The sequence below is a fragment of the Cupressus sempervirens genome, chromosome 8 (assembly GCF_028749045.1).
Source record: "Cupressus sempervirens isolate cs-2001-9-10 chromosome 8, ASM2874904v1, whole genome shotgun sequence".
Classification (NCBI taxonomy): Eukaryota; Viridiplantae; Streptophyta; class Pinopsida; order Cupressales; family Cupressaceae; genus Cupressus; species Cupressus sempervirens.
The window spans coordinates 695,581,586-695,590,889 of record NC_143125.1 but is presented as its reverse complement, the minus strand read 5'-3'; positions in this window follow the sequence as shown (position 1 = coordinate 695,590,889).

The following is a 9,304-nucleotide window of genomic DNA, read 5'->3' as shown; positions in this document are numbered from 1 at the left end:
ACAAAAAATGAAAAAAATCAAAACCATCCATGTTCTTCAAATGATTTAAACCATGCACACCTACTAAATCTACTAACCATATTCAAAGACTTACTACCCCAACAATAATGGGGATAAACAAAGTAATCAACTAACATAAACAACCTTGACATCATCAAGAGTTTATAGTAATGTTTATAAGACAACACATAAAATGGGTAACCAATAGAAAAGTGAAACTAAGAATTTTAATGTTCTCCCAATCTTTATTGAGGTGCTTGATCTCTTCCTTCTAGATCTTGATCTGAATGACACTATTTATCTCCTCATTGTTATTCTCCTTGGATTGGCTCACCTTATTCAATTTGCTCTTCCCATTGATGACCCCAAACATGAAATTTATCATTATTTCTTTTTGCACTTTGCAAATGGAGGAAACAACCAAACCCAATTCAAGGCCAGTAATCACAATTTTGAACTATTTATTAATTTCTTCAATCTTATCATTTATTTCATTGAATTTGTTATCACAGTCCTTCTTGAAGCCTTCCAATTTCCTCTATATATTGGGAAGGGATTTAATCATTTCCCCAACCCCATTTTTTTCACTAATATTAATCCCTTCACATCGTGAAATCCCTTAGTTCATAACAACTTTTATTTCTTTGGGAATCTAGGTTTTATCACCAATTTCTTCCACTTCGACATCAAAATTAGCTTCATCAGAGGATAAAAATCCATCTTTTCCCTTCATTTCCTCTACTTTTGTATCTCCTACCTTATTCTTTGTTTGGGAATTATGGGAGTCCTCCTTTCTTTCATCCTTATAAGTCTTCCCTTTTTGTTATTTTTCAGCCTCGCAGATCTTCTCTCCCCAGAGCTAAAGTTCCTCAATTTCCTATTGAAGCCTGTAGCTCTCTCCTCCTACTCTTCATTAGTAGATTTTTTGTTCCCTTCATTTTTATTAATATAAATAAATCTTTTTCCATTTTCCTTTTTTTAGGAGTACTAGCAGGCTAGATTTTGCGGAAGCATTTTTGAGCTGCTTAGGGGCCTCAATCAAAAGGTATAGTTCCAAAGATATATTATTTTTCTTAGGTTTAGATGGATGAGGGTTATCAAAGATTTGAGGAGAATCCATTTGGGATTTATCTACACATATTTCTACAATAACCACTGACGAATTAGGAGCTTTACGGGTTATGGGTTTATCTATGAGTGGGAGACATCTACCAAAACCTAGATGGTGAGTACAATCATGGTGACAAAGGAGAAAGATGAGCCCCCTATGAATATGAGGGTTTTCTCCTAGGACAATTCTATTGACTAGAGAGGAAAATATGAAGAACAAAATGTTAACTTTTTCCCCATTCCTAAGCATATTAAGTAGTAGAAAATGATATCCGTGATAGGTCACGTAATGACGTTCAGGATTATGTAGATATATAAAACTAATCCATCTTTGACAAAATATCCCAAAATTTCTTTTTTCTTGTCTAAATCTTTATAGTTTCTAGGTTCCACCTATTTTGGCAGGACTCCCATTGTGTTATCCTTTTTGAATAACAAATTATATTTTTCAGGACCCAAGTTTAGCTTGACAATACTTTTCTCTACAACTTTGCTCATGTTGGAAAGTTTCTTGGACAACTAAAGAATATGGATGCAATTTAGAACATAGAGGGTAGAGAAGAATTTTATGTTTCCAAATAGGGATGATGCAAAAATTAAGCCATAGAAGTCATTAGGTCTTAAATCATGTCACAAATCTTATTGTCAATCTTTGTGCCATACAACTTCACATGGCTGGCTCTTTTTCTATGATCAATGTGAAAAATGTAATAAATCATGATAACATGGAACACATATAACCTTGGTTGATTAGGGAACTTTACAACTTGTCTCCATAAATACCTAACATCAATACTATTAAGCAACTTGAGAAACAATAGGTAAAGATATAGGGTAGGATTCGCAAAAAAACCTTTTATTGTCATACCCAAAATTTATAGGGAAAAGAACAACTATTTTTTTCTTTGAATGGAGAATAGTTTATTTCACACAAGTCAAGCTGTGGTTAGGGTTTAAGGATTATAATAATAACAAGATTCATCTACTCATGGTCATACTAGCTTAACATTTTGGTCTATCTCAACACACTTAATTTCATCATCCAAATTGAAGGTAATACCTTAAGGTTTAGATGAAGTTGGGTAACATTATATCAAGTGGTCAACCTAATGCATGCCTAAATTGTCATAGTCTTGCTAGCACTAGCATAATCAATATCACATTCTTGATTTGATCCTATTTCAGAAATAGATGTTATCCCAAGGTTATTCATACTTTAGTCAAGTTCAATATTCTACTTATTAGGGCACATCAAGCTGAGTTGAATTGATATAGTAGTTGTATTTAGATTTAATAATGGTAATCATGTTTACATATTATTGAATTGTGGAAGTTATTTCCGTTAGGGTTTGAGTTCCTTGCAACATTCCATGTATATTAACTGTTATTCGAAACAATATAAGGGAGAGAATAGATGACCTAGTGGCACACAATCTTGCATTTGATAGATAACTTCAAAGTGGTGTAAAGACATAGAGATAATACCTGATATATATTCAAATAAAGAGGGGAAACATTTTTGAATCTTGTATGGTTTGGTGCCCCATATAATTTCATTGAATAAAATTACGTTGAATTTAGAATGTTCAATATTTTTACAAATCCTCAATAACATCTAAGCATATATATATATATATATATATATATCAAATTATGTATTATTTAATATATACCAAGTACATTAACTATAAATATTAATAGAAAAGAATTAAATATATATAGGAGATATTGCATATAATTTGTAACTACATCCTTAACCTCTATAGTAATACAAACTACTCTTTATTCCTAATCATTCACTTCTTCCCACTTCTTTCCAATTATTCTCTAAAATTAATATAATTAAATTCCTAAAATATTATTATACTAACTTTATTTTTAACCTCCCTCCCCCCTTAATTGGTTTAAAATTACAACTCTAGTTATTATACTATCCACTTTACTCACACTATCCTAAATTACTCATTACTAACATTAATTCTCAAATCATTTACTAACCCAATCCTACATGAACACATGATCTAACTAACCTATCACTATGCTTTACCTAAACATCCCAACTCTTACTAACTTTATTAATTAATATAAACTAACATAAGCTTACACTTAACTATTATACTCCTAATTTCTAACACTACTCCCCACACTTCGACCCTATCTCCCTTTCCCTAACTTGTGACCTAGTGTGGCCCACAAGAGGGGATAGGTGGCATGTGATGCAGAGTCACACCTTGGAAAACTAAGGAGGAATCAGACACTCAACTGAGTTGCTTCAAGGGGCATCTACAACCTCCAGGATCACACACTAAAATCAGATTCAAAACAAAACTTTGAAAATAAAATCTCCCAAAATATCTTCTTGCTGCCTCTGGATAGACCTACACTTAGACATGAATAACATTCGAACCAAAAAAGATTTACTCAATCCAACCATTGAGATTTGGTGTAACTAGGTTTCAAACAACATATAAAAATTTGAGAGAAATCCAATAGTTCAAACATGAGATATTGACCACGCATCAGAGTACATTTTTTTGCAAAACATTGCTTCTTACTGTCTCTAGATAGACCTGTGAACAGACATGTATAACTTTTGAACCAGATCAAAACTCTTCAATCGCTCTGGTGAAGATGGGCGTAATTAGGCTTATAATAACATATCCAAAGCTCATGAAAATCCAACGGTGCATTTGGGAGATATTACCCACGCACTGAGACTAATTTTCTGCAAACATACCAAATTCGACCCAAAACTAAAACTTTTTAATCTTCTGCAAACTATCAACTTGTTTCCAGTGAGAAGATAAGAAAAATCTGTTCAAAACTCAAACCATCGAAAACTTACACAAAGACAAAATGAAAAAAACATTCCATATCTCTCCAAATTCGATTCGTGTCTTACATAGCCGAATGGCTCACCCTTAAAACTGACTTTCTTTTTCCTATTAAAGGATGTGAAACGTTTTCTTCTTATTTTAGAAAAGAAGAATGTCTTCTATCCAAAAAAAGGATAAGAATCAGAAACATTTTTTCTACCAATATTAGACAGTCATTTTCTAAGTCAAGAATATTCCAAAAACTGCCTACTACCTATTATTGAATTTTAAAAATCATTAAACACTCCACCTACGAACTAAAAAAAACTATTCTAATTTAAGATCCACACATCTAGTCCTAGGTGGCTATATCTGGAGAGCTTATCGAACTGCTACTCTAGGTATGCCACCACATGTAGGACGTTATTACAAACTTCAAAAACTAAAAGCATTTAAAACATAACATTAAATTCCCTATTACATTTTCAACAATGTTGCCTCCTATAGCGTTTCTCTTCTCTGCCACTGCAGCATACTCCCCTGTAGAATGAATCTCAAGTCCTCTTGAGATGATGTGTTGTAGAAATGAATCTCATTCTTCTTTCGAACTTTCCAATTTATTTGAACTAGGATGAGCATATCTACAAGAAAAACAAAAAATAATATCCAACTTCTCCACCTTGTAGCTTTGATTCTTTAATGTTGTAAATGTCACAGAAAATTCTCCAGCATGATTCACTATACATGAAATCTGCATCCCTGCATAAACATTATTAGAAGAAAACATATCATCAGCATTAAGATTATTTGAGTTCTCTTTTTGAATATGAGCTTCCTTATACACCATGTAATGCGCATCATATCTATCTTCATCAATAGTAACCATAAACTTATTTGCTTCTTGACTATCAACCAGTTTCACATCTTGAATCTTAAGAATCGTATTTATCTCTTCTTCCTCTATTAAAAATTTATCACCATCTTGATCTTCTGTAGTAATCTCACTTTCAAATATCTCTTTCTTATTACAACTTTGCTCAAGAACAATAACAGTATTGCACTCTTTCCTTTCTTCTTCAAGCTGAGTTTTCGTACTACTGCCATGCCTTTTCCACTCTCCCATAATGGCTGCAAATTTTTCCCATAAATCAGATTCTTCTTTAGAACTTGCTATTACACATTCCTTAGCTTCATCTTCATGCCATTCCTCTTGAAATTTTTCTTCATTATGCATATTTAAGGCTTCATCAGTTTCTTCTAAAATCTTTTCCATAGGAGTACCTTCCAGCATTGTACTCTTCTCTATTTTCAAAGGACATGTTACTGTTCCAAGCACAGATTGTTTGCATTCAAATCCAATAGGGCTTGTCTTGTTACTGCTCTTGTCAAGAGATACTTGTTGCACTTCTTGTTGCTGCACTTTGTGTTCTTGCTGCACTTCTTTCAACTTAGCTTTATTCTCTTTCAACTTAGCGTCATTCTCCTCAAGTCTCCTTCTCAAATTGTTTATCTCCTCTTCTATCTTGCTTAGCTCTTCTCTTTGTTTTCTCCTTTCTTCTTTCTCTCTTTTCTTCTTTTCCTCTATCTCCTTCTGTTTAGAATCCTTTCTCTACCGATACCTTCTAAAAAGATACAATAAAGCTGCTTCTTCTTGTCCCATCATTCCTCAGTTAGGTTATTTTCTTCTTATCTAGTCTCCTGGACTTCTTCTTGGACTATTTCTCTCAATCTTTCACAATGACACAAACATATACACAACTACTTTTTTCCAAACCTTTTGCTGAGCTCTGATACCAAAAATGATGCAGAGCCACACCTTGAAAAACTCAGGAGGAATCAGAAACTAACCTGAGTTGCTTCAAGGGGCATCTACAACCTCCAGGATCACACACTAAAATCAGATTCAAAACAAAACTTTAAAAATAAAATCCCTGAAAATATCTTCTTGCTACCTCCAGATAGACCTGCACTCAGACATGAATAACTTTTGAACCAAAAAAGATTTATTCAATCCAATTGTTGAGATTTGGCATAACTAGGTTTCAAACAACATATAAAAATTTGAGAGAAATCCAACAGTTCAAATCGAAGATATTGACCACGCATCAGAGTACATTTTTTTGCAAAACATTGCTTCTTGCTGTCTCTAGATAGACCTGTGAACAGACATGTATAACTTTTGAACCAGATCAAAACTCTTCAATCGCTCTAGTGAAGATGGGTGTAATTAGGCCTATAATAACATGTCCAAATCTTATGAAAATTCAACAGTGCATTTGGGAGATATTACCCACGCACTGAGACTAATTTTCTGCAAACATACCAAATTCGACCCAAAACTAAAACTTTTTAATCTTCTGCAAACTATCAACTTGTTTCTAGTGAGAAGATAAGAAAAATCCGTTCAAAACTCAGACCATCAAAAACTTACACAAAGACAAAATGAAAAAAACATTCCATATCTCTCCAAATTCGATTCGTGTCTTACATAGCCGACTGGCTCACCCTTAAAACTGACTTTCTTTTTCCTATTAAAGGATGTGAAACATTTTCTTCTTATTTTAGAAAAGAAGAATGTCTTCTATCCAAAAAAAGGATAAGAATCTGAAACGTTTTTTCTACCAATATTAGACAGTCATTTTCTAAGTCAGGAATATTCCAAAAACTGCCTACTACCTATTATTGGATTCTAAAAATCATTAAACACTCCACCTACGAACTAAAAAAACTATTCTAATTTAAGATCCACACACCTGGTCCTAGGTGGCTATATCTGGAGAGCTTATCGAACTGCTACTCTAGGTATGCCACCACATGTAGGACGTTATTACAAACTTCAAAAACTAAAAGCATTTAAAACATAACATTAAATTCCCTATTACATTTTCAACAATGTTGCCTCCTATAGCGTTTCTCTTCTCTACCACTATAGCAGCATGTCTAGAGGGGGTGATCCTTCCTAGTCTATCTCTTGATCTCGATGTGCAAGGGATGTTCATGTCATAAATCAGATTTATACAAGCCCACCTTTTTGAAATCCTAAAGTCACTTTTTGCATTTTCCCCAACACCATACATTTTGAAGAATGAAGTGCAAGTTACAAGGTCAGAGGAAACTTTCCAATGTATGAGGTGAGAGTATAATTTGTTGGGGGTGGGGTTAGAACCTTAGGATGGTAGTTAGGTTTAAGGGATTAGTGTCTTCTATCAATGATTATATTTTTTTGTGTTTTGAAACTTCACATGTAATATTGAAATTGTGTGGGTTTATAAGGGATTTTAACAGGGGATGTGGTGTTGATCTCTAAGACTATGTTGCTGATTAGTGTCTTAGTCCTTTACAAGTCATTTATTAGCAAAGATTACAAGGTCATCACTATGACTGAGTTATCTAGTAAAGGCCGAGAAAGTTACACTTAGATTGAGTAGAACAATGATTGTTGAGCGTTTAGTAGACACCAAGAAGACATGTGAGCTGAGGAATATAGTATGAGATGAGTAATATAATGATGATGTGACATGTCATCAACCATGACCAAAACCCTAGGTGACATGTCATCAACACATAAATAATAACAAGTGTCATGTGACACATTAAAACACATTATAGATCACCATGACATATCCCTAATGTATTATGAATTCAAATTTATTACACACATGCAAACTTACATTTATGAAATGAACACATCAAAAAAAGGCTTTGCATCTTCCAAATATTCGAGTTTGCTAAACGATTTTCACATAAGTTTGGAACTTGTCTTCCCAATTAAATTCCATAGTTCAATTGCCTACACTAAATTTGAGCATTATTAGTCCAATGAAAACCACAAAAATACATGTGTGTGTGTCTACACACACACATGACAATTTAATGTTGCATAATCCACATTGACTTGCATATTCACTTCATCACAATTATCCTTCCTTTCTAATCACTTTCATATGAAATAATATAACATTGAAATATCAAAATCCACACATCAATATTAATCCTTACTTAAAATGACATGTACAATATCTTCATAATCTATTTCCTCTCATAGTAATGAAATACTAAATTAAGTCATATTATGTGTCATAAGTGAAATTCACTAAAATGTAAGCATCACAGCTAGTATCTTTCATTCAATTAAACATGGTGAAATTACTAACATTGCCCATTATTATTATGAGATAATCAATTATGTCATGGAATCAGGATTTCTGCACATAATCATGTTAACATAGTTTTAAAATCAATCATTGAATAGAACCATTACATCCACTAAGTTAATATATTATATCCAAATGAAACATCACATCTTACTTATCATTCACCACAACATAGCCACCTAATAGTACTTCCACAATAATTGGCATATTACATTTACATTGTATTGAGTTTTTCTATGCAGACCCTTATCCAATTAAATATCCATTTCCATCTGTAATTATTAGTAATATTCACAAGAGTGGATGCTGATTAATTTTTCTATAGCGGCCACCTAAATCAATTATCCTAATAGGTCATAGAATACCATGGATCTGTCAACATAGTTGCTAGGCTAGGGAACCTCGATCCTTTATTTCATAAGGTCTTAACTTATCAACCTAATGCAACCAAATAAGATATTTGAAGTAGCAAAAACTAAAATCTATATCAATCTCAAATAATATTTCATTATTGGTAAGTAGAATATAAATCATGTCATACATAACTCCTAGAACCTTCTTACCATCATTTTATCATAAGATCTAAGGATAACTATATATATAATTCACATCCTATTCACAAGAAACTAAAATATATCACCATATCTCCTCACTCTTTCTAAATCCTCATAATATCCATAACATTTAGGGTTTATAATATAAGGTACTAGGGAAGGGGCCTTAAATCCTCCTCCCCTTGCCTTTGACTTCCTTTTGAAAGTCACCCCAAACTAGGAACATTGTCTTAATCCTAAGATTTAACCTAACTTAGCATGATATGCCTAATTTGGGGTTGCATAACATCTATAACAGATATACGTGTGTACATGATTAAGAAACCCCTTACATAACCTAAGTTTAACTTACCAAGTAGCTATTGAATATTCTATCACTTCCCAACATTATTACTTAAGGTCCTTAACATGATTTCCATCTCTTGTCCTATTAGGTTAAGATACAATCTTCATTTCTATTTATAGTAGTTGGATGAGTTCACATTTGTGGTATCGCAGAGAATGGTGTCTTGGGGACCTTGATATATTTTAATCTTGTAAAAGACATAATTTATAATATTTTAACCTCCCACATGGTCTAGTCAACATTTTTCCTTGATATGGCTACTTCATTAATCACAATACACTACATTTGTTAACATTACTCTCAAGAAATTGCCTCAAATAGTTT